Source organism: Cricetulus griseus, chromosome 8 (assembly GCF_003668045.3).
Source record: "Cricetulus griseus strain 17A/GY chromosome 8, alternate assembly CriGri-PICRH-1.0, whole genome shotgun sequence".
NCBI lineage: Eukaryota > Metazoa > Chordata > Mammalia > Rodentia > Cricetidae > Cricetulus > Cricetulus griseus.
Genome location: NC_048601.1, coordinates 45057526 through 45083800, shown reverse-complemented (window position 1 = coordinate 45083800; position 26275 = coordinate 45057526). Strand labels below are relative to the sequence as shown.

General features: G+C 40.3%; 1 long non-coding RNA gene across 1 annotated transcript; it reads right to left on the bottom strand.

Annotated features, from left to right (window-relative positions):
- Positions 1–450: 450 nt before the first annotated feature.
- On the bottom strand, positions 451–12920 carry LOC103160634. Its single transcript, XR_004771180.1, has 2 exons — positions 12664–12920; positions 451–657 (listed from the first exon to the last, which is right to left on the bottom strand). It is a non-coding gene; the product is annotated as an uncharacterized LOC103160634 (long non-coding RNA).
- Between the last annotated feature and the right edge of the window lie 13355 nt (positions 12921–26275).

Here is a 26275-nt window from a genome sequence, read left to right as displayed (position 1 = left end):
AAGAGGCCCAAACGGCTATCTCCTTCCCCTAAGTTTGAACTTGGGGCTTGCTTCATCCTGAAAAGAGTCAAAGAACACGGCAGCTGCCTTGTTAACAGGTGAGACTAGAATGCCCATAAAACAGACTGTATTGGTTTAATACAGTAACCCTGCCCAGAGAGGAGGTCGTACCCATGGGAAGACATTTCCGAAGGACACCACCTTTCCTCTTACGAAGAGAAGCCAGTGAGCAAGATCGGAGGCTTGCTCTCTGCTCATTACTTCAAGTGAACCTGGGTATTCATTGCATGGACTCACACTAATGATGGGAAATGACCCTTCCTGCCTCCCACACTTTCCTGTAAATTGTGAATCACAGAAAGCACAACATCCCTTCCTATCCATTAAGAGGCGTATGTCACATGGGGAGAACTTCAGCAGTGCAAAAAGGCCTCTCTGATGCACCTGAGCCAGGGAAAACACAAGAATGTGATTTATTGGATCTTTCACTTTCCAACCCTCACTGTATCCTCAGGCCCAAAGCAAATATTATACATGGAAGTCACTTGTGTAGTTCACAGAAGCACAGTTCTGTTTCCGCTGCATGAATTCAGTCCTGATAGGTCAGGAGACTTGGGTGGAAACCACAGACTTCCTTCTCACCGGTGATAGCCTGACCTGAAAAGTGAAATTTCCAAGCTTTTATGAATGGGCTGATTTTATGGATGGGCTTATTGGCAGCATTTAGCCCAATGGCATAGATGCCACTTGGGTTATTGCACTCGAGGACTGGGTTTGCAGAGAGGCTGCGTCTGACATGTCAACACTGATGGATTGTGAGTTGGTGCTGAGCCTCAAGAGGCCAACAGAAAAGGCAGTTGAAAGTTGCAGGAACTGGACAAGGCAAAACATAGGTCAGTGCTTGTTTTTTGTAATTCTGGATTCTACATAGTACTCCATCCAACTTGGTGATTTCCCACCGTGATGCACTCCTAAAAGGTTCAGTACCCCTTTGGAAATCAAATCCATCCCTTCACAGGGGTCACCTAAAACCATCTGCATACCAGATATTTACTTTACAACTCATAACATTAGCAAAATTACAGTTATCAAGTAGCAACCAAAATAAATTTGTGGTTGGTGGGGGGTCACCACAACATGAGAAACTATTTTACAGGGTCACAGCATTAGGAAGGCTGAGAACCACTGTTTTAGATGTGCTAATCCTTGGGAAAGTAACCTACAAACCAGGAGGCATAAGAAACATCAAAAACCTACAGAACTAAAAGACAGTGGAAGTGTGAGTGAAATAAACCGTTTCCTCCCCAAGTTGCTTTTAGTCATGATGTTTCATCATGACAATAGAAGCCAACTGAGGCAGAATTGGTAGCAGAATAGTGGGGTATTACTGTGACACAGATGATGTGGTATTTTGAATGTGATTAGCCCCAATAAGCTCATATGAGAGGCACTAGTAAGGGGGTGTGGCTTTATTGGAGTAGGTATGGTCTTGTTGGGGGAAGTGTGTCACAGTGGGAATGGGCTTTTTGGTCTCCTATGCTCAAGGTACTGCCTAGTGTCTCAGTTTACTTCCTGTCACCTGTGGATCAAGATGCAGCTCTTTCTCTACTCTCAGCTCCTTCTTTAGTGCCATGTCTGCCTATATGCCACCATGTCCTGCCATAACGATAATGGACTAAACCTATGGAAATTGTAAGCCACTCAATTAAATATTTTCCTTTCTAAGAGCTGCCATAGTTATGGTGCCTGTTCACAGAAATAGAAACCCTAACTAAAACAAAAGTTGGTACCAGTGATAGGGCTACCATGTTTCTGGTTGGAGGATTTGAACACTGATACTTTGTATTAGGAAAACAGTGGAATGCTTTAAGCACTGCTAAATGGGCCATACTAATAGAAGCATGGAAGACAATTGATGCTGAGAATGATTTGAACTGTGAGGGCTCAAGAAGTTTCAGAGGAGTATAATTTTAGTATGTTGCCTAGAGATCATTGTTGTGATATTTTGGTGAAGAAAGTGGATGCCTTTTGCCCTTGTATGAAGATTCTGCCTGAGGCTAAAGCAAAGAGATTGGATTCCTTTTCCATTGGCAGAGAAAAAAAATCTCAAAACAGTCTTGTTAAAGAACTTTCCTGTTTTCTCTGAATTTGTCAAACGCAAATGGATTGGATATTGTTACTGTAATTCTTAGTAACTGTTTTGTTGTACACAATTTTAGGTGGTTACTGGTGTTTAAACTTATAAAGGTATATAATGAAAAGGAGCAACCTGAGTAAGGAAAATACAAAATGTACAATTTAAGGAGAAAAGAAGCACTAGGAAGTAAAATGGAGCTAACTTCTCTGTTCAAGGAGATAAACAGATTAAGAAATGGAATACAGAGAGTGATGACCTCAGGGCAAGATCTCATCCAGACTAATTTCCATCTTGTGAAGAGGAATTAAAGAAAGGAAGGAAGGAAGGGAGAAGGAAAGAAAGAAAGAAAGAAAGAAAGAAAGAAAGAAAGAAAGAAAGAGAAAGAAAGAGAGAGAAAGAAAGAAAGAAAGAAAGAGAGAGAGAAAGAAAGAGAAAGGAAGGAAAAAAAGAAAGAACCCTTAAAGTCAGGTGTGTTGGAGCACACCTTTAATCCCAGCATCCCTGAGGCAGAGGCCGATGGACCTCTGAGTTTAAGGTCAGCCTGGTCTACAGAGAAAGTTTAAGGGCAGCCAAGCTTAGGCAGTGAAGGCAACCATCAAAAACAGAAAGCTATTTGTCTTAGTGAGGTTTTTATTATTATGAGGAGACACCATGGCCATGGCAACTGTTATAAGGAAAACATTCAATTGAGGGGGCTCATTACAGTTTCAGAGATTTAGTATATTACCATCATGGCAGGGAGCATGCAGACAGATGTGGTGCTGGAGGAGCTGAGCATCCTACATCTTATAGGCACAGGAAGTCGAACTAACATACTGGGCAGTATCCTGAGCATAAGAAACCTCAAAACATGCTCCCACAGTGACACACTTCTTCTAACAAGGCCATACCCAGTCCAGCAAAGCCAAATAGTGCCACTCCCTATGTGATTATGGGGGTCAAATACATTCAAACTACTAACTACCCTGGTAAAGGTATACTTGAACAAGGGGGCCATATTTCAGCCTCAGCAAGCAGCAGAACTTGACAGCTTTGGCCATGTGGTTCTGCCTTTAGAGTTAAAGACAGAAGGGGTCATGGAGAGCAGCTGAGACTTGACACTGTGAGTGGTCAGAAGAGACCACTGGTGAAGATGCAACCTCAGTAGCAGTTGAAGCCACAGGATGAAAGGATCACACAGAGAAATTGAGACTTGGTACCATGCAGAGGGCACAGGAAAGGCTATTGGTGAAAGTACAGACCATTTAGAGCACCAGTGCCATGGAATGACCACTGAGGGCAACAGCGCCCCCTTAGGGATGGTACTATTAGAAGATGTGGCTTCATTAGAGTAGGTGTGGCCTTGTTGGAGGAAGAGTGTCTTTGTGGGGATTGGGCTTTGAGGTCTCTAATGCTCAAGTTACATCCAGTGTGGAACACAGTTCACTTCTTGCTGCCTGCATATCAAGATGTAGAACCCTCAGTTCCTTCTCCAGAACCATGTCTGCCTGCAGACCACCATGTCCTGCCATGATGATGATAGACTAAAGTTCTGAAAATATAAGCCAGTTCCCATTCAACGTTGCAAGAGTTGCTAAGGTCATGTTTCCTGGTTAGTGTTTTTATTTCTGTAAAGAGGCACCATGACCATAATAACTCCTACAAGGAAAACATTTAATTGGGTAACTCACTTACAGTTTCAGAGGTTCAATCCATTATCATCATTGTGGGGAGCACGGTGAGTATATGGGCAGATGTGGTGCTGGAGTAGTTGCTGAGATTCCTACATCTTGGAGTCAACAGCAAGTTGACTGGGACATTGGGACACTTATCCTGAGAATAGGAAACCTCAAAGTCCACCCCCACAGTAACGTAATTCCTCCAACAAGGCCATACCCACTCCAACAAATCCACACCTCCTAATAGTGCCACCCCTATGAAACAATGAAGACCAATTACATTTGAACTACCACATCATGTCTCTTCACAGCAATAGAAGCCCTAACTAACAGTGTTTTGAGTGAGGAGAGGGATGAGTGGTGGTAGAGGTTTTTTTGTTAACTCTGTCCCCCCAAGATAGAGTTTCACTATGTAGCCCTAGCTAGCCTGGAATTTGATATATAGACTCCTGTAACTCCCAAATAACTGATATCTCCCTACCTCTGCCTTAGTGCTGAGATTCAGTGCATGGGAGACCACTAGCAGGTCCACTATAATGTTAGGAGGCCAAGCACTGAACCCCATCCCAAGCCCCGCTGGGCAATGTCTTCTTCCCAGAATCCACTTCACAACTCAACTTAGCAAATATCATAGGGAAAAATAATGTCTGAGAGGACAACAACATTTCTAGAGTAGGATGTTTATGAAAGACGAATAGCTAACATGTCCGTGTAACATCAGTATGAAAGGTTTTTAACACAAAAACTTCCAGAGACCTTCTAAAGAACACAGGGTATACACTGTAATGAAAAGGAAAACCAGTCCTAAAGACAATCAGAATTAACAGGAGGCAACTATATTTTGTATACAAAAGAAGGAACCAAAATAATATACAGTCTTAATAAACAAGAAAAAAAATCCTGGTATTAGTGTAAGTGTGGAAGGATGGACTTAAATCTGAGAGATGCAAGGAGAAAGAACAGGTGGAAGTAGCTTTAATATTTAGGACAATATACAGTTTTTTATACAGTTTTTTATACAGAAGGAATTTATAGAAGTTTGCTGACATAAGTAGATTTTAATGAAACAAGGGCAGTATAGGACAAAAATGATGCAAAGAAGAGGAAACATGAGAGCAAGATCAAGTCTTTTCTGTTGGTTTTGTTTTCCAAGACAGGATTTCTCTGTGTAGCTCTGGCTTTCCTAGAACTCACTCTGTAGACCAGGCCAGACTCAAACTCACAGAGCTCCACCTGCCTCTTCCTCCTGAGTGCTGGGATTAAGGGTGTGTGCCAACACTGCCAGGCAAAGATTAAGTCTTAATATGGTAGTTTTATAGTAAATATAAACAAGCTAAATTTAAAAATGAAAAGACAGAGGCTCTTAATTGGGTTTAAAAATGAGAAAGTTTTGTCAATATGCATTTTTAAATAAGAAGCATGCAAACAAAAGTATACAAAGTTTGGAAATAATAAGAAAATATGACTCGAAATAAAACAGTACAACCATTTTAGTACGAAAATCAGGAAGAACTGTATAAAAATTCTTAGTGGACAGATGAAAGTTAGAAACCTCGCAGAAGAATAAGAGATAAAGAGTATATAAATATAAATAGTAAGGTGCAAATTGCAACATAGGTTTATGAGAAAGACATAAGTAAATACCATGGATGAAAAGTATTACACTCTTCATGTGCTAAATGAGGAAACAGTCACTATAAATAAGAAACATTTGAATAAATTATCTGTATGCTAACTCCATGAAATAAATTTATAAGAAAGGTAAAATATATATATCAGATAAAAGCACTATTTTTAGCATATGTGAAACATTCTTCAATGTAGGTACAAATTTGAAAGAATAAGCCTTAGAATATACAAGAATAAATGTCAAAAATTACATTTTCTGAGCCTGGACTATGGCTCAATAGTACAACTTTTGCCTAACATGTATAAATGATCCCAACTTTAGTCTTCAGCACTGCAAATCACATAAAAACAAAAACAAAATATTACAGTTTCTTACATGATGACTAGTCTAGAAAACCATGACTCTGACTCAAATGCAATCATAATAAAAAATTAAAGTACTTAGAAACTAAAGAAATAAATACAATATAAGTGGATGCTACTAAAAATGCTGAGTTGTTCATCTCACAGCAATGAGTGGCAAATAAAGAGGCATAACCAAATAATTCATGAAGTTGAAGACTTTGCTGCATCCAGCCACAAGGTGAGCTCAAAACCAACCTGGTCTACATAAGAAAATATTGTCTCAGTAATAATAATGATACTACTACGAATGATGCTGATGCTAATGACTGGTTAGATGGCTCAGTAAGTAAGAGTGCTTCCCACTAATGGGCATTGGTGGTGCATGCCTTTAATCCCAGCACTAGGGAGGCAGAGGCAGGTGGATCTCTGTGAGTTTGAGGCCAGCCTGGTCTACAGAGCAAGTTCCAGAACAGGCTCCAAAACAATACAAACAAAAACAACAGAGTGCTTCCCACTAAGCTTGACAAAGTGTATTAAATCCCCCCAGAACACACATGGTGGAAAGGGAGAACCAACTCATGTAAGTTGTCCTATGACCTTTGCACATGCACTCTGATACACACACACACACACACACACACACACACACACACACACACACACAATATCTGTGAAATATTAAAAACGGGTTTTACATGCTCTGTTTTACATGCTAGAAAAAGTTGATATAGAGAGTATGTAAAACAAGACTCAGAGTGAAGTCTACATATGTAAACTATGGCTAAGGTGAAAAAATTCACCAGCTTATACACCATAGAAGAAAGCTTCTGAAACCTGAAGAGACGGTGTTAAGTATTCCTCAAATGTGTAACAGGGAGTAGAGAATGCAAAGAAGAAGTACATGAGAGAGGGAGAATGTGGATAATAAAGGAATCAGGAGCCAGGAGTAATGAAGTACTCAAGAAAAGGGAGTCTCCAAAGTAATGCACTAGGCATAAAAAAAAGAAATCCTTGAAATCACCAGCACATCCTTGTTTGCTATGATGTATTCCTACTCTAAGAAGTTCAATGAACCTCAGCTCTTATCAAGCTCTTATCATAATCAAAACCAGTGTCGGAAACAACCATCTTAAAGCAGCAGGTGAAACACACAAATTTTGTAGGAAAATGAAGGGAAGAATGACAGCAGATTTGTCTCACAAACAACGGAAGTGAAAAGACAATGGGACAACATCCGTAAAACACTACAAAGCACTACCATCTCAGCATCTAAATCAGCACTATGATTTTACATTCACTCTTGTACTGGAGGGGTATAGTGTACACATGCCATGGCATGCATGTTGTGGTTAGGGAAAAACTGGCAGGATCTTCCCTCTCCTTCCACCATGTGATTCCATGGATCAAAGTCATCAAGCTTTGTACAACCACATTTACCCATCCAGCCACCATTCTAGCCTAGCACCAATATGCTCAACGCAAATGAAGGCAGAAAAATAGAATAATAAAACAAGTATAATTTCAGTCCATGGTTGTTTTAAACGTACATAGCATAAATATCACAGCTGAAAACGGGGAGACTATGAAGTTAGAAAACAAAGACTATGCCTACTGACTGGTCCTTACAAGAAAGGCAGCTTAAATATGGAACCACTAATGGGCTTAAAAAGCAAGGAAAGACTTATTTCATTTATTCATAACCAAAGAAAGCTAAGGTGGCTATATAAGCACTTCAGAGCAAAGCATGTTACCATGGTCAAACAATAATACTCCACACTACTATTAATAATTAATCAGGAAGCCACAAAAGTCACCGAGGAGAGATCTCATTTAGGTAGTTATTGCCTTACAGGCACAAGGCTCTGAGAATGATCCCCAGAACCCACATAAAAACCTAGATACGTGGGGGCTGGGGAGAAGGCTCATCAGTTGAGAGCACTTGTTACTCTTGTATAGGACCTGAGTTCCATTCCCAGCTTCCATGTCCAACAGCTTAAAAGTGCGTATAACCCCATCTCTAGAGGATCCAACATTCCTGGCCTCCCAGGGTACCTGCACTCATATGCATAAATTCCCACACAAACATGCATGTATAAATTAAAGATAAAGTACAAGACCCCAACCTTAAAGAAACAAAGATGAAATCTGCTTATGAACATGCATGCCAAAAACTTCTGGACAAAACCTTAGCAGGCTGAACTGAGGAATACATGAAAATAATAATCCATCAGCACAAAGAAGGTCTATCCTAGTACTATTAGATTAATATTTAAAATCCATCAGGAATTTAAATGCTACAACAGAAATGCACCTTGAAAATATTATACTAAGTCAAAGAAGACAGAAACAGAAGTACAGAAAATATGTGGCTGTTAGTGTCATAGTTACAGTAGTCAAAGGAGAGGGAGATAGAAAAACAATAAAAGACTTAAAATGATACTATTGACATTATGAAAGTATGCTATACCTAGGGACATACATAACAAAACAATGCAGAATTAATACGATGTAGAAACAACACAAATCTTCTGGAAGGATGCAAAGAAGAGTCAGTGAACATGCGTTGTTTGGAACACTTTAATCTTGGGGATGTGTAAATTCTCTCAAAAAAATGTTTTTGAGACACTGCCTTACTATGTAGCCCTGTCTGCCCTTAAACTCATAGAAATCCTCCTGCCTCTACTTCCTGAGTGCTGGCTTTAAACATGTGGGCCACCACAACCAGAAAATTCTCAAATTTAATATAAAGAGTCAACATTCACCCAATTATAATTCTGGGACCAAACTTCCATCTCCCTCCTCCCTTTCTTTCTGCTGGTCATTGAACCCAGGATCATGCACAGTAGGCGAGTAGTCTACCCTTGAACTATAACCTCATACAAGCACCACTTGTTTTTAAGAGTTGTAACTGGCCTGTTAGCCAGAAAGTATGATGAGGGCATAAAGGCAGGCAAGTAGTATTGTTCTTAATGTGAAAACAATTCAGTGCAGAAAAGATAACCTCTTCAAAGGACTGTACAGAGAAATGAGATACTCGTGGATAAAATCACTGCTATCTATACTTTATATAAAGATTAATGTACAATGCACCCTCATTCAAAACATAAAGCTTTAAACAATAAAAGGAGAAGAAAATATGGTAAAAAAAAAATCTGTATGAGACTGGGTTAAACAGAGATGTTTTACTGCGCATAACATTAAAACAACAAACATCAAAATGAGTGATGGATATGACTTCATTAAAACAAAGACTTCTGCTCTCTGAAAGGCACTGTTACAGCCAGGAAAAGAAACACTCACCATGGACTGGAAGAAAACACCTGCACGTCACAACACTTGCATGCCAAGTTTTAAATCTTAGATGCAAAGGACAGATTTTATGTATGTGGAACATGACAAAATAGATAGCATGGAAGCTAAGAATACAAAGGGTGTTACCAAAGGGTGGGGAGAAGGTGTGAAAGAGGGATACAGAAAGGATGACTGTGCAGGAAGCTGAGATTAGACAAGAGTGTGAGGCTCCAGTGTGCACCGCACATCAGGACTACCACCACCAGCAGTTATGTACTGTGCATCTGAATGAAAATGCTAGGAGAATGATTGTCAATGTTTGGCCTTAGGGAGTAGGCAAGGGGAAATAATAGAGCCCACTGTGACATTTATACTATAAAAGAAACTTACAAAACATTTTTCCAAAGTGATTTTGATAGTTTGTGTTTTAGATTCCTAGAAGTATTGTATGTATAAAAATCTCAACATGTATTATATTGAATTGTGTTATGTTGCATTGTATTGTGTTGCAATGCCTGAGTTCTACACCGTAACAAACATTTGATATGATGAGTCTTTTAACTTGTAAACTAGCATCCCATTCTGAGAGTATATAGATCCTAGTGTGAATTTCTCTATGAGCAATATCAGCATCCTACCTTGTGCTGTTGACCATTTGTATATCTTTTTAGTGAAGAATCCAAACCTTCAGCTTGTGTTTACTTGGGCTGCATATCTCCTTGCTATTGAATATTGAGTGTTCTTTATATATTTTGGATGTTTGGAGATGTTAAGATTCTATGTGTTGTCAGGCAGTGGTGGCCATGTCTTTAAACCTAGCATTCAGAAGGCAGAGGCAGGCAAATTTCTGAGTTTGAGGGCAGCCTGGTCGGTCAGTACTGTCTTGAAAAAAAAAACGAAAAACAAAACAAAACAAAAAACCCAAAACAACAACAATAAAAGATTCTGTGTGCAGAACAAACAAACTTCTTCTTCTTCAAAAGACTATTGGACTCATTAAAGAAATTCAGTGTGGTAACAGTCTACAAAATGAAAGCATGAGAATCAGTTCATTGTCTGAATATCAATAATGACTAGCTTTTCTTAGAAAGAAACCATGAGAACAGTCCTCTTGGCTACAACCACTGTGATGGCTGTTCATGGTTGTCATCGTGACTACATCTGAAATGAACTAAAAACCCAGAAATGAAGGGCACACTTGGGAAATATTTTTGCTTAATCTGAAGTAGGAAGATCTACTTCTAACTGGGACTTTGATGTGGGAACAAACACCTTTAATCCCGATCTTTCAGGCGCCGCGGGGTCGGGGAGGGTCCATGTTACCACAGAGGGCCATAAGAACCCTGTGTGATGAAAACTGAGGGCTGAGTTGAGAAAGTTGGCTCCGCCCCTTGCTGAATGCTGAAGCAAGAGAGCTGGCCCTGATCCTCACAGGAGAGCTGACCCCAATGTCCTGAGCATGGGAGAACTGCCTCCCCACTTGGGAGAAATGGCCCCACCTCTGACACAGGTGTGGGAGAACTGTCCCTGATGGCATGGGCACAGGAGAGTAGGCTCCACCCCTCATCTGAGGCAGTGTCCCAACTGACCAGCTCAGCTGCCACCCAGGCCTACATTGGGGGCCTTAGTTCAGCCCATTCTAACATTTACCCCATCTGTGATCTGCTGGAGGATGTGGATCTGCTGGTCCTGTGGAATGATACCCACGGAATCTCCATGACTCCAGAAGCCTGGGATATCTGAGAGGAGTTTGGGGGGGGGGGGTTAGTGATGACGCTGAAACAGCCCAATGACTCATTGCAAAGAACACTTACTTGCAAGTAGGGCTGATTGGACAAAAGAATGTACTGTGTGACACCCTGTGGCTCCCAAGGCCACCAGGATGAACTAAGATGTGTTGGAGAGGTAGGATAGGTGGAAGACTGAAGAGTGTTTATTGGTATGGTTTGGTTTTAATTTTCTTTTTGGGGGGATGCTGCAAGGGTGAAGGGTGGATATGGGGGGACTGAGAAATTCCCGAAGTATCAATAAAGACAGTTTTTATTAAACAAATGACAAAGTGCTGTTAGACAAGCTAAATTTGTGATGGAAAGAGGCTTCGTGTTCTTTGGCTGGAGGAAACACGTCTACTAAAGTGAACACAGGGATGGCTGAGTTGTTAAGAGCACTGACTACTCTTCCAGAGGACCTGGGTTCAATTCTCAGAATCTACATATCAGCTCACAACTGTCTGCAACTCCAGTTCCAGAAGATCTGAAACCACCTTCTGAACTCCATGGCACTGCATGCACTTGGTGCACAGACAGTCATGCAACCAGGAGACCCATATACGTTAAATAAAATAAAATTTTTAAAGGTACACCTAGCTCTTTTTTCACTTCATCCAATTTGTGGGTGTGGCATTCTTTTGAGCTCTTTGTTTGACTTCCTGAGCTTTTAGTTTTGACTTTAATTTTTGGTTTGCTTCTCTTTAGCACCCTATTTTTAAATTAAATTCTATTTTCGTATCTTACATTATTTTCACTATTTCATTTGGCTCTGTGTTTTTGTGCTCTCCACTGAGTTATTTATTCATATCCCTTTTAAGTTCCACAGACATATTTGTAATTGCTATGTTGAAGACCCTGTCTTGTGTATCAGCTAAGTTTCTCTTCTCAGGGAGTAGTAGAGTGGGGTGCTGGTTTCTGGAGGAGGCATATTGTCTTAGTTGTTCATATTTGTATTTTTGTGAGCAGATCTAGGTATCTGGATCAAGCACGTTGTGGTGTTTCTTGGATATCTGGCCTTTCCTTTGTTGGGTGATGTTTGAGTCTTTGTTTGTTCTTATCCAAATCTGTCAGGTTGTGGATCAGCTGATTGATGCTTGGTTTTCAGTCTTGGGACCACACTGTGTGTTTGAGTTCAAACTCCAAGTGGCCCCAGATCAACACAATAGATAGGTTTGCCAATAGATGAGAAGACAGGTAGGGAAGGGACTGGCTTTAGTTGTTTCTAACTAGGATTCTTGGTTAGCTTATCTGATGTCCCAGCTTTGGGGACAGGCGGCTGAGAGTCAAGCAGATTGGTGGGCTGGGTTTTGGAGTCCCTTCCTGAATTTCTAGGTCAGACTTAGGGTTGGATTCCAAGCTGAAGTTCTGGGTGGAACTCTAAGTTCAGACTACAACCATTCTCACATCAGCTTGGTGGGTGTGGTGGCCAAAAGGCTAGCAGGTAGAAAAAACAGGGTCCTGTAGGTGGAAGAGTACTGACTCTTTGGAAGTCTCTAAGTAGAGTTTGGGGTCTTGTTTCAATTAGTTCTGGTACCAAGGCCCCATGGTGGGCCTATCAAAATGACAATAACATTCTTCACAGAATTAGAACAATCCTAAAGTACACAGGAAAGTGTTAAAGAAAAAGAAAAAGAAAAAACTCAAATAGCCAAAGCAATCCTGACCCACTTCAGGTATGATAATACCTGATTTCAAAACACATAACAGGCCTACAAGAACTCAGTAGCCTAATAACAGACAGAAAGGCCAACAAAACAAAACAGAAATTACCAAAACCAGAAATAAACACAATTTTGCAGTTAACTGGTTTTTAACAAAAGTATCAAAAACATACCTTGGAGAAAGGACAATTTCCAGATATCATTCTTGGACTTCTATCTCTCCTCTTGTATAAACATCATCTCAAAATGGATCAACATCTGAAATGTAAGATTAGAAACTCTGAACCTGCTACAAGAAACACTTAGGCAGGAGTTGCCCTTGATCTCACTACTCAAAGTCAGAGGTAGACTAATCCCTGTGAGCTTGAGGCCAGCTTGGTCTACATAGCGAGACCCGGGTCACCCTGGGCTACATAGTGAAACCCTATCTTGTGAGAAACAACACAAAAAGACAGACAGACAGACATCCTTATAAATACTAGTATAATTTTCTGGATAGGATCTCCAAATCATGGGAAACAAAAGCAACAAAAGAAAACAAAACAAAACAATAATGTCATCAAACTCAGAAGCTTCTACAAAGCAAACAATGAACAGAGAGAAGAGATAGTCTATAAGATAGGAGACACTGTTTGCAAAGTATCCATTTGGCAAAGAATTCATATCTGGGATATATAAACAACTCTAAAACCTTACCATCAAGAAACTAACACAATGTAGTCTTTTAAAAATGAGCAAATGACCTCAGTAACACTTCCCAAAAGAAATACAAATGACCAACATAGATAGGTATGTAAAAAATGCTCAATGTTGTGAGTCATCAGGGAAATGCAAAATCAAAACCACAGTAAGATTCCATCTTACCCTGTCAGAAGGACGACTCATTTAAACAAACAAAAAAGAAAAAAGAAAAAGAAAGAAAAGAAAGCTAATAAACACTCTAAAGGATGCAAGAAAAAAAAGAACTCTTACTATTTGTGGGGATGCAAGCAGTGCATGTCACAGATGACAATATGGAATGTCCTCAGAAAACTAAAAGTAGACTTGTCATATGATCCAGCTTTCCCATTCCTGGGTATAAAATCCAAAGTAAATGAGGTCAGCTTAACAAAAGATACCTGCATTTCCATGTCTGTAGAGTACTAGGGGCAATAGCTATCAACAGATGAATGGACACACACAGACACACACAGACACACAAACACACAGACACACACAGACATACACATACAGACACACACACACAGACACATACATACAGATATATATACACAGACAGACAAACAGAGACACACAGAGACAGACACACAGATATATACACATAGACACAGTCATACACAGACACACACACACACACACACACACACACACACACACACACACACACACACACGGGTATACATCCACTTATAAAGAAAGATATCCTCCTCTGTAGCCAAATGGATGGAGCTGGGTGTTAAATGAAACTAGTGAAGGACAGAAAGATAGGTATCACATCTTTTTCATATATAGAAGCTAATAAATGTCAATATGTAAGTACAATAGTGATTTCTAGAGACTGGGGAGTATATATGAGCAGTGGAGAAGAAGAGAAGGAAGCCAAATCTGATCAGGGTATGTTACATGCATGTATGCAAATCTTATACAGAGCCCCGTTCATGTGTTCAACTGGCACATGCTAACAACAGTTTTGTTTGTTTGTTTTCTTTCTTTCTTGGGGGGGGGTTGTTTTTTGAGACACGGTTTCTCTGTGTAGCTTTGGAGACTGTCCTGGAGCTCACTTTGTAGACCAGGCTGGCCTTGAACTCACAGAGATCCACCTGTCTCTCTCTCCTGAGTTCTGGGATTAAAGACATGTGCCACTACCACCTGGCCTATTTGCTTTCTTTTAATAAGAAATTTAAATACTCACCAGTAACTTCAGACTTTGAAATCCCAAAACTGAGAATAAACTTCAGTTACTTAAAAAAAAAAAAAAGAAATTTAAATACTCATACCTTCCACTTAGGAAGCCAATGACTCATAGGTAGTAACTCCAAGAAGGAGTGCATATGCCAATACAAAGACTTGTACATGGCACATCATAGCCTTTCTGTCTGTGAAAAAACAAGCTGTTCTATCCATATGGGATGGTCCTCACCAATAAAGAGAAACAGATACTGATGCAAGACCTGTGCTTGATACAACAGTGTGATGAATCTCCAAATGATGACACTGAGGTATATCATGCTTAAAAAAATACACACGGTTACTCTGTTAACATAAAACTAAATGAAATAAAAACTTATTTATAGCAACAGAAAATAGTTCAGAGGTTACTTGAGAACCAGGACACTGGAATACATGAGGGGAAGGGTTAGTTACAAGGGGACACGTGGAAGCTAAGTTTGCTGTGGGAGGCATGTTTATTTGGACTGTTGTGGTGGCTTTTGAATGTGTTTACATTTATAAAATAATATCAAAGTTTACACTTTAAGTGTGCAATTACATTTGCTTCATCAATTGCAAATAAAACTGCTTAAAGTGACATTTAGAAGACAAACAGAACAAGGAAATGAGGATACAGGGAACCAGCATAATAAAAATAAGAATAGCCAATGATACCATGCCGGGGAGTGGAGAAAGCTAACAGAAGGGAAACTAGAACACTGCAAAGATGAGCAGACCTCCACGATGACTAATCATCTCCACTTGGGAGAGGAATTCTATGTGTCTGAGACTGTATAGAGAACACATACACACGCATGAGCACAAGTGTGAATGTGCACACACACCCCTATATACAATTAAAAAAAAAAACATGAAGATGACAGAGATTAAAGAAAATAAATCATAGCCGTATCAGAAGGGGAGAAGGAAAAAGAAATGCATCGGCATGAAAGGAAAAGTAAGGGAGAAACTATAATGATAATTGCATTCATACCTACTTCCATAATAAGCTGTAGAGGCCTGTTCTATAGTTAAGGCCTTCTAAAACTTCTAAAGCTTCATTCATCCTTTCTCTGATTTGGTTTATCCAGAAGGAGGGATGGATTTGGGGAGGGCAGAACGAGGGAGGGGGGACAGAGTGAGGGGAAAGGATAAAGAGAAGGAAGAGAGGAGGGGATGGTAACCAGGAGAGGTGGAAGGAGAGAGAGGATGAGCACAGGGGAGAGGAGAGAAAGGGGCATGGAGAAGAAGGAATTAAAGTTACACAAGTCATTTTAAAAGTCCAGTATAGGTTTGCTTTTATATATAATGATCAAAGAATATGAAATGAACACAAGCCTCTTCCTCTTAGGACTCCTTAGATGTGAACACTAAATAAAACAAATCTTAATGAGTAAAAACATATTGTAAATATATATCAAATAATTCTTTAGGAATGAAGGGATAGCTGGTCTTTGCAACATTTATTGAAGAAAAATAGAGTTAACAAAATTTACAAATGTTAGTACTGAAAACATGTGATCGAAATCTATCACATCTCTATTACCTATTTGTTATCTAATTTCCTAATTCTCTAAAGAAACAACTTCAACTTGAAACTAGCTAGTCATGTATGATAAAAAAAAATCTGTGTTTAAGATTAGAAGCAAGAAATAAATGGTTTTAATCATCACTAATGCACAAAATGAAAAAGGTGCTATTTATTCAAAAAAGAATTACAACTGTATGTATTTGCAGAGAAATAAAGATTCCCTTATGGATAAGTCTTCTTTAAGATTTATAGTCCATAGAAAGTTATAAAGCTCTTTTAAATATACCAAATAAATCAGAGCCTGCATCATCCAATCATTAATTGTCCCCAGAGCTTTCTATACTATGCCATTTCCATACAACTTTGAAAAACGTTTGTTTGGGGAGGCTCAGGCAATGGAAGAGAATTTGCCAATATGATCCTAAAATTTGTATGAACAAGAATGGCATTATAATAACAGTTGAAAGACAACCAGATGCAGAGGACTCTGCCAGACATCAACACTTACTGTGAGGCTGTGATCATGAAGAGTGTGCCATGTGTCAAAGGCATGTGTAAGTAAAATCCTGTAGAGGAATACTGAGTCTAGAAGAAAACCCCACATATATTGGCCCCTGAGAGAGTAGGAATGGTGCATAAGACAGGAGGTATTATATATAAAATGGTGCTGAGATAATTTTGGGTTTCAATTTTAACAACATAAAGTTGGATCCCTATTTCATGCAATACTTAAATATCAGTTCCAGATGGATTTTGAGACTTCGGTGTTCTTAAAGCAACCCAACATAAATTTAGACGAAATATCTAGGGTTAAAAAAAATCTACAGAAGACATCAAGCATCATTTCATAAGAAAAGGAACTAGACACACCCATAAATAAAATGATGCTCAGCTTCTCTACTGGTAGAAAAATGGGCAAATTAAAGTCTCAAAGGGTTGACACTACATATTTAATTGTCTGGCAAAAATCAACAAGCCAACAATGTCAGTGCAAGGGAACTCTGCTGGTCTGACAAAGGGAGTTCACAATGACACAAACACTTTAAAAAAAGCATGGCACCCATGGGAACAGTTCAATTACCACATTGCCCATGATCTAAAAAGTTTGTTTCTAAAACAATACCCCAGGGGAAATGTGCAAATGTGTGCTTAGAATCATGTCAAACTATGCTCACAGCAGGTTTGCTTGTAATGACAAATGCTTCAGACAGCCCGTATGTTAATAATAGAATAAATAATCATTGCACAAAAATTGGAAATCTATAAAGCAAGTAACAATGAACAAACCAGATAGATGGGAATTCTCAGGGGGAAAAAATGCCCAACCAAGGGAGAAAGACACTTAAGAATAAAAGCAGTCTAGGTATGATGACACAGGCCTTTAGTCCTGGAACTTGGGAGGCAAAGGCAGACAATTTCAATGTTCTCATGGGTGCCGTGTTTTTTTCTTAAAGTGAGTTCAATGCCAACCTTGTTTACAGGAATGTTCTTAAGGATGGGGAACTAAGTGAATCTGTGGGGCCGAGGAAGTAGCTCAGTTTGTAGAATGCTTGCCTAGTATGCAAAGAGCCTTGGGTTCTAGTGCCAGCACCATATAAACCAGGTGGTGATGTACACCTACAATCCTAGTTATCAGGAAGTGGAGGCAGAGGGATATGAGGTTCAAGATCATCCTAAGATACATAGGGAATCCCAGGCTAACCTCACAGCCTCCACATGATACCCTTTACATGAGATTCTGACTCACAAATGACCAAGTGAACAAGCAGGTATGATATCATGCTTTCTTCTCCACTTGTTGAAGTAAATTTTCAAGAAGTCTGCTTAGGCTCCTACTGTGGATGCTAGTGTTTTTCACAATTAGGATTCTTTAGTTGTGATTTTCTATTAGAGACTAGAGAGGAGAAGAAGAAGAGGAAGAAGAGGAGAAGGAAGAAGATAGAATTAATGGTCAGTGGAAATTGCTCAGCCTAAATGGTCCATCTGGGTTTTAGACTCATATGTTACTACCTCTCAGTTTCTAGGCTCATATCCACTTCCGGGGCTCTCTGGAAAGGAATCCACAAATCTCTCTCTCTCTCTCTCTCTCTCTCTCTCTCTCTCTCTCTCTCTCTCTCTGTGTGTGTGTGTGTGTGTGTGTGTGTGTGTGTGTGTGTGTGTGTGTGTGTGACTTTTGAGTTCAAGGATCCCTATAGGATTTTTCTCAAATATTCTCTCTAGGACCTCACGGTATCCCCTGCTAATTAGGGTCCTTTCTGGACTGGACTTTCTTTTTCTCTGGGTTGACTTTGAGAAAACTAGCTTGGGTTTTTATCAATTTTAGAATTTTGTAATACTTATTTTGAGTCTCCGTTATCTATGCTTGCAGGAGTACTCTACATGTTATTTGTAAGACCCAGTTATTTGGTGGGCAAGATGGCTCAGCAAGGTAAAGGTGCTTACCACTGAGTCTGATAACCCAAGTTTGATCTCTGGAACCCACATGATGGAAAAAGAGAGCCAATTTGTCCTCTGACCTCCATACTTGTTCCATAGTAAATATCCTATCCTCCAGGACTAATATACCCATGTATTAAATAAATAAATATGTATAAATATAATATAATAGAGTCATCTAGCCTGCAGCTCTCTTGGCACCAAGGGATCCCTTCGGCTACTGGTCAAGCTTGCCTCCTTTCTGATTCTCTCCTCAGACAAGCAGAGAATAGACTCTGCTGGGGACTCTGAGGGGCTGTTCACAGCCACTCCTTTCCAAAACAGAAGCTGAGCCCAGGATCCTCAGAGGCATAATAAGTTGACAATGCTGCTGAATTCCAAATCAAATATTGTCTATCTTAAACAGAACTCGGATGTATTAACCCAAAAACTTAAAACAATACAAAATTGATCAAGAACATTGTTGTCTTTGGAAACTATATCCAGGTTATATATTTTTCTGCTCACTCCCTCTTCTATTTCCTTTGTCTCTGCTGCCAAAAGGGCTGATTATCATTAACTGGATGTGGTCTTAGGTTTTGGCATGGACAGAAAGAAACACCATGATGGTCAGGTGCCCATTGTAAAGCTGGATCCCTTTACCTGACACCAACCTAGGATACACTTTCTCTGAGTTAAAGGGGTTGCTCAGGAGAAGACCAACCACATTCCACTTTCTTCTAGATACAATCCATAGTGCATAAAAATTAATCAAGTTCTACTCTAACTTGCTTTATTCATAATATTTAATGGTCATGTAATAGGAGTTTTTAATTCAGCAGTTAAAGTTCATCAGTGTGGGTTTTACATGAAGATAGGTATTATACTGATGGTTTAATTACACACCTTTTTGCACACCAAAGGAAATAGCTTAGGAAGATTTTTGTAATTAAGGGAGGGCTTCTGAGAGAGAGTGAACCTATGGTGAACTGAGCTTTTCAAAAATGTTTATTTTTAAACTAGTAACTCTTTGAAAACATCCAGCCCCGGACATGATTCCTGACATTAGGAGTTGTTTACATATACACACAGTGTGCATGTGTTCTGCCCTGGCAACACACAGTTTTCTAGTTCTTATGTTACAAATGAGTATGTTTTATAAACTCCACACCAAGTAGCTACAACAAATTGTTTCCCAGCGCCTACCATGAGAGGCATGTTCTCTAAGCACAGCCGTCTTAAGTTCATTAAGCAAGGCACCTGGGGTTGAGCCAAAAAAGATTCCTCTGGATGTCCAAATTTGTGTAAAATCACAATGGAATGCAGGCAACTCAGTTTCTCCTGCTATATTCAGTTTTAATGGAACAAGGATTAAAAAAAATATCTCTTTGTGTTATTGAAACCAAAGTATGATTTACTCCTTCCCTAAACATATGCCTGCTCACATCCAGCCTCAGCCTGTTCCTAAACAGGCTCCCTTTCAGCCACCTGCTCACCATCCCAGACTGGATGGTTGAAAGACATCTTGGGTGAAAAGTTGAAATGGGTGTGTTGACATCCCCTTCTACCTATGTGCTCCTATAGTCTTCTCGAATTGGAAAATGACATTCTGTTTTCTGCAGTTCATCAATGACCCCATTCTCTCTCTTGCTAGCATCCCAATCATCAGCTGTCTTCAGACTACGGTGCCCCTTGCTGTCCTTCAGTTTTCAGCCTTCTCTACTCCAACCATCACTGTCCTCCACATTTTCAATGCAGCAGCCAGAAGATGTCTCTACAGCCAAATTCTCCAATGGCTTTCATTTCACTCAGACAAAAAGTGAGTGTCCATCCTCACAATGGGGCCACTGAACTGTCGGGCCATCTATTCCCCGTGGCCTACTCTGATCCTCTTCCTAGGTCTCTTTGTTTCAGCCTCAGGGTTTTGCACCTGTTTCTTCTTCCCTAGAATGCTGTGCTCACAGGTACCATCCAGCTTGCTTCCTTCAGAGCTTCATTGGACAGTCACTGTGTCTCTGATGTCTTTGCTATAGCTACCACTCAGCCAGTTCTCTCCCTATCCTGTTGCTTTCTAGCTCCTTCCTTGCCTTGAGCTTCTGGCACCAACTTATCACCAATCTGATGTTTCCTGTTTCTCCTTTCTAGAAAAGAAGACTCAGGAGAAAAAAGGGTTGTCCTTTCTGTTTAGTGAGCTATTGATCCCCCAGAGCCTACCATGGTAGTAAGTAGGTTCTCACTGTGACTAGATGGTGAAAGGAGTATTTTAACTCTGGAATGCAATTAAATCATAATAACTTGAGTGTGGTGATACTTTGTTTATGAGCTAACAAATAAAGCTTGCCTGAAGATCAGAGTGCAAAGTGAGCTCTGCTAGCTAGCCATAGAGGCCAGGCAGTGGTGGCCACATCTTTAGTTCCAGTACTTGGGAGACAGAGGTAGGATGGATCTCTGTGAGTTCAAAGACACCCTGGACTACATGAGAGTCAATCAGTCTAAAAAAGAAACAGAGCTCCCACCTTTGATTCCAGCACTTGGGATGACACCCCTTTCATCCCAGCACTAGAGGAACATATATTAAGAGGAGACAGGAGCTCAGTGCAGTCTGAGGTTTGGTGGAGACAGATGCAATCTGGAGATTCAATCTGAGGACAGGCTTGCCCTTTTGGTCTGAGCATTGGTAGTGGTGAGAACTTTCTAGTGACTGGATGCTTTGCTTCTCTGATCTTCAACCTTTAACCCCAAAAATCTGTTTCTGGGTTTTTATAATTAAAACCTATTAAAATTCGTGTTGTACATGAGGGCCAGGTTGAGTGAAGAATGGCTAGCCCAGGCTGTGTAGTCCTACCCTGGGTTGTTATGATGGTACCGAAAGTGGTCATCTTTTTAGTGTAGAATGTTGCACAGCAGTATTGAGAATACATCCAGTTGAGTGGCATGGGCAACAACTGGACAGTGACATCACCTCAGTGGGTGCTTCTGCCAGATGTGGGGACTGAGCTATGTGCTTTTGACCAGACAGACATCGGCCTGGAGGGTTGCATGGAGAAGGAAGAAGAAAGGTAGACTGGAGTGGGCCTGTGTCCCATAGTTAACATACTTTCTATGATTATTTTTAGTTGACATGAGCATTTGAGACCATAAAGACATGTTGTGAAAAGAATACCCTTTTTGGAGAGCTTTGTACAAGTATGTGACCCCCTTCCTCTCTTTAGCTGTATCCTGGGTAAGGCCCTCTTTGTCTCATGAAGCCTCAAGCCAAATTCCCTCTGCTCAAGAAATGACAGAAATGCTGTAAAATCTATCCAAGTCATTTTCCAGTGACCTGGGCCAACTGTCCCTTTTTGGCATCTTGCATCATATCAGATTTTGTTAAAGCACAAAATATTCATTTTGTCTCTGCTGTAGCCTCAAAGAGCGTTTTTCTTAGTTCTGGCATCAATGCACCTTAGCATCCTAATGTTATCTGCAGAAGAGAGAAGAGCTGTTCAGAGCATGGATTCAGTGTGCTCTATGGTCCTCGCTCATGAAGCCACCATAACAAGTGGTCCATTCTCTGTGTTAGTCAAACACCATGGTGCCCAGAAGTTCTCTTACTTCAGGCCCTATGATTATATAGACTTCCTTTCAGATTCCTGAACTAGAGGGGTCTCTCCTACTGCAAGATCTTGAAAAATGAGACTCCTGCTGTATTTCTCCAATATAGGACTGTGCAATGACCAGAGACAGAAATCAGTACGAACTGACACACACTGATACAGTTTGAGAGAAGACTTCTGAAACAAGCATGGTGTTCTGCTAGATTCTGGAGTTGGGAGGGCTTGTGTCTAACTCCCGGCAGTGACCCAGCTAGCTAGGTAAGATCTCATGTACAAGCACTGGTTTCACTTTTTCTCAATACTCAATCCCATTATGGAGAACACCCTGTGTGGCCTTTACACATAAACACTATTTCATTAAATCACTATAATTCACTTATAATCTGGGAAATTTTTATTGAGACCTAAAGGAGTATAAATAACCTGCCAAAAGTTATGGAGTCATCCAAAGTCCAAGGGACCAAGTTCCATTTGTCAGGACCTAGGTCTGTGCCCCTCTCTTCCACGCAACCTTCTTCACTTTCTATCCGGCACACTTATTTAGCAAACAAATGGCACAAAGGAATGCTATCATCTCACTGTGGGATTCTGGGCACAGATGCTTGCAGGTAAGGTCTGTGCCCTTGGATATACTCCAGAACAACACAAGCAATGTCTCTGTAACATGGAGAGGTGATAAGCCCACAGAAAAGTAAAGAATCGAGAAAGGGGTGGAAGGAGAAAGGGTGGGCAGAGAGGGTACCAGTAATATTGTATGGTCAGCAAAGACTTCTCGACCGTGATGTGGCATGGTGGGAGTGGCAGGGAAGGGATGCATGAGCCATGGGAAGATGACACTGCTTGAAAAGACTTTTGAGCGTTGGGGCAGCACACAGTCAGCCCAGTTAGAGCAGGAAGGCCAGTGTGGCCAAGACGAAAGAGCATAGAGCAGTGGTTCTCAACTGTGGGTCATGACCCCTTTGGAAGGTGGAATGACGACTCTTTCGCACGGGTTATCTAAGACCATTGGAAAACATGGTTATTTACATTATGATTCTTAACAGTAACAAAACTACAGTTATAAAGTAGAAACAAAACAATTTATGGTTGGGGGTCCATCACAAAATGAGGAGTTGCAGCATTAGGAAGGTTGAGAACCATTGGTGTAGAGCATGAAGGCAAGGGTCATGACTCAGTTGTGCCTCCATTCTCGCCTCCAGAGAAGTGACAGAGCTAGCATGTCCATTGCACCTGGCACTGCAAACATTGAGAGAGTACTTGGTCACTCAAATGATGACTTCATTCACAGTCTTTCTATCTCAATGTTGCCTGATCCCTGCCCTGGGGTTCATTTCCTCTCACACTCTAGGCCCTTGAATTCCCTTTGATTTGGACTCTCCCTTCCTTCTTGCCATCTGGCCTAAGCTTACACATCCTTGGGGTTTGAATTAAACAGGGAGTATTCTGGAAGGAGTCGCCAGTGGTCCCCAGTGGAGTCAAGTGGTCTTCTTGTATTTTGAAACTCTGTGTCTCATTAGTACTTAGCACACTGCCACACAACCTAATGTTTTGGGATTCACTTTCATGTGAACAGTCGGGGACCATGAGATCAAGGGGCTTTTATCTGTCTTACTCCCCAGCTGATCTCCAGTGTTGGGTTTGAGTATGTTATGACTGCTTCCAGCTGGATGGGCTGTTGGATGGATGCATGCAGGTTAGTGGCCTGTTTCAAAGAGACCACGTTATAGCAGGAATATCCTAAGGTGATCTTAATATTGGGGAGATACACATATTGGGGAGATACACAAACTCTCTTTGCTGCAGATCCCATTAAGAAAACTCCCCAAAGAGGGGATGTTATTAAATTTTGAGAACAATATAATGGGAAAGAATACTTGTCATCTGTTAGTGAAATGTCCTGAATTCACAGGAAGAGGAAGTTGAGGACAAAAGAGATAAAGGATCTTGTCAAGCCACACTGTACTTTATGGTCAGAGCTCTGGGGGGGAGTGTGGCCTGCACGGTCTCCTATGAGGATCACAGGAACCAAATAAATTCTCTAAAGTTTCCGAGGCAAACAAGCCACACAGATCGGGGGGCAGGGACTGTTTGCCGCATCTTCAGGGCTCCGTGTTTTTAGCGTCTAAAAAGTCCTGTGAAAGATGATGAATTCCTGGATTAGACACACAAGGCTTCCTTCCAATCTACTTGGTAGGTATTATTTTGTCTATGGTGTCCTAAGGTAGCAAGCTTATTCAAAAGTAAATTATTAGTAAACATTTGCAAGTGAGTAACAAATTATTTCCCGGCACTCAGCTCCTTCCTCCAGACACACACTTGAAATTTGTAAAGACTCTATTCTGTAAGAATGCTTGAACCTCTCCCTAAATCATAACACGGGTAAACTTACTGAAATATTTTTACAATTTTATTAGAGGTTTTAATTCACTGCTTTATCTATCTCTGTTAGACTGTAAAATAGCTTTAAATATTCAAGTGGTAATTAATGAATCTTTTATGTTGCAAATCAAACATTTTCAACTATGTGCTACTACAGGAGCAAAGAGGCAGGTTCTGGGGAAGGACCCTTTCTCCCTCATCTGTGCTGTTGACTGCCATTTATCTGATATTGGGGAGCCGGTCACATTTACTTTCTCTGCCCCGTGGGTTAATGCTCAGCGTGGACATTGTCTGCTGTCTTTCTGTAGGTCAGGATTTCTTGACATGTTGCTTGCCAGAGACATTCCCAGCTAAATGGAAAGTCTTTGGATGTGGAATTTTTGCTTGAGTGCAAAATAATAAAAAGCATGTGTATTTTTTAAAAAAAGGATCAGTTTAATGGCAAATGAGCATTGGCTTAGATTAATATTCTATTACAGTAAAAACTTATATTTAATAAATTTTCTCTATTCCCCCCCTTTCCCCCTGAATCTCACATATTTTTCTAAGTGGCATGCCAACATAAAGAAAGTATATATGATACATTTGATTTATGTTAAGTCAATAGCGTGTGCAAGCCATTTAAAATTGCATTTTAAGTGTAGAAATATAATCCCAAAGAAACACATACAGTGCCATACATTGAGAAGGGTTAGATGTGTTAGCCTGCTGGAGGCTGACATCCCTTCTAAATATTATTCTATTTAGAAGATATTTTTGAAATGTGGTGTTGTGTATCAGCTTTCAATAAAGCAAATCCAACGTACTGCAGTTTCATTTGGAATAGGAAGGTGAGTGGACATTAAAAACTTCACAAAACAAAATAGTTTTCCTTGCCTCTGCCAGTCACTAATGAGAAATGAGTGGGTGAGATGCTACCAAAAAGGCTCACAAAAGGAGTGACAAATTCCACAACAGAACCCATGATGGCCACCTTGTTGTTTTTCCAGGGCCCTATTTTATACTGGTCTTGGTGACATTTATGTATCAGAGCAATAAGCTAAACAGGAAACAATTTGTGTCACCTAAAGCTTTTTTTAACAAATCGATACAACTATTTGTAATTGCTTGTTTCATGAAATTAAAAGTGCCAGGCCTGGTCTTCGCCCATGGATTTGTGGTTAACCTGACCTATGCCTCCACAGATAGAAAGAGAGAGAGAGAGAGAGAGAGAGAGAGGGGGGGGGAGGGAGGGAGGGAAAAAGAAAGGAAAAAGGATAGTTGATCAGCACAGACTTCCATCAAATAATCCATATTGCTAATATTTCTGGAATTTTAATGTAGTTACAATTTATAGCTGATCAAATGTGGTTACCTAAATTGCTGTTGGTAGTAGACAGTTTAACTGTCTATATTAATTACAGTATAATTTAATGTTCGAGTACCGCCACTTGTGTTGGTCATTTTTACAGCTCAAGTACTTATCTGCCTTATGACGAACCATTTTAGCATTTTCAATGGAAATGTGCTAAAATGATGAGTGATAAAAATGTCATGGGCTGGTAAATAATGATCATCGCCTTAGCTGAGATTAATTCTTGAAAGGCCGGTTACCTTCAATTAACATTGTAACTCACAGCTTGTCCTGCCATCTTGGTTTGAGGCTGGGGAGCAGAGGCGATTGTTGATAGCTTCAGATGGGTAAATTAACATATATGTATTTGATATTATGCCTCCAGTATGGTTTTACTAGTCAAAGTAGGAATAAAATGGTATAGGGCTGTAGAGTGTGTGTGTGTGTGTGTGGTGTTTAAAAAATCAATATAAGTGCTGTAGGCTGATTTTTGTTGTTATTTGAGACAGGGTTTCTGTGTAGCTTTGGCTGTCCTGGAATTTCTCGGTAGACTGGGCTGTACTCAAACTTACTAAGATCCACCTGCCTCTGTCTTCTGGGTG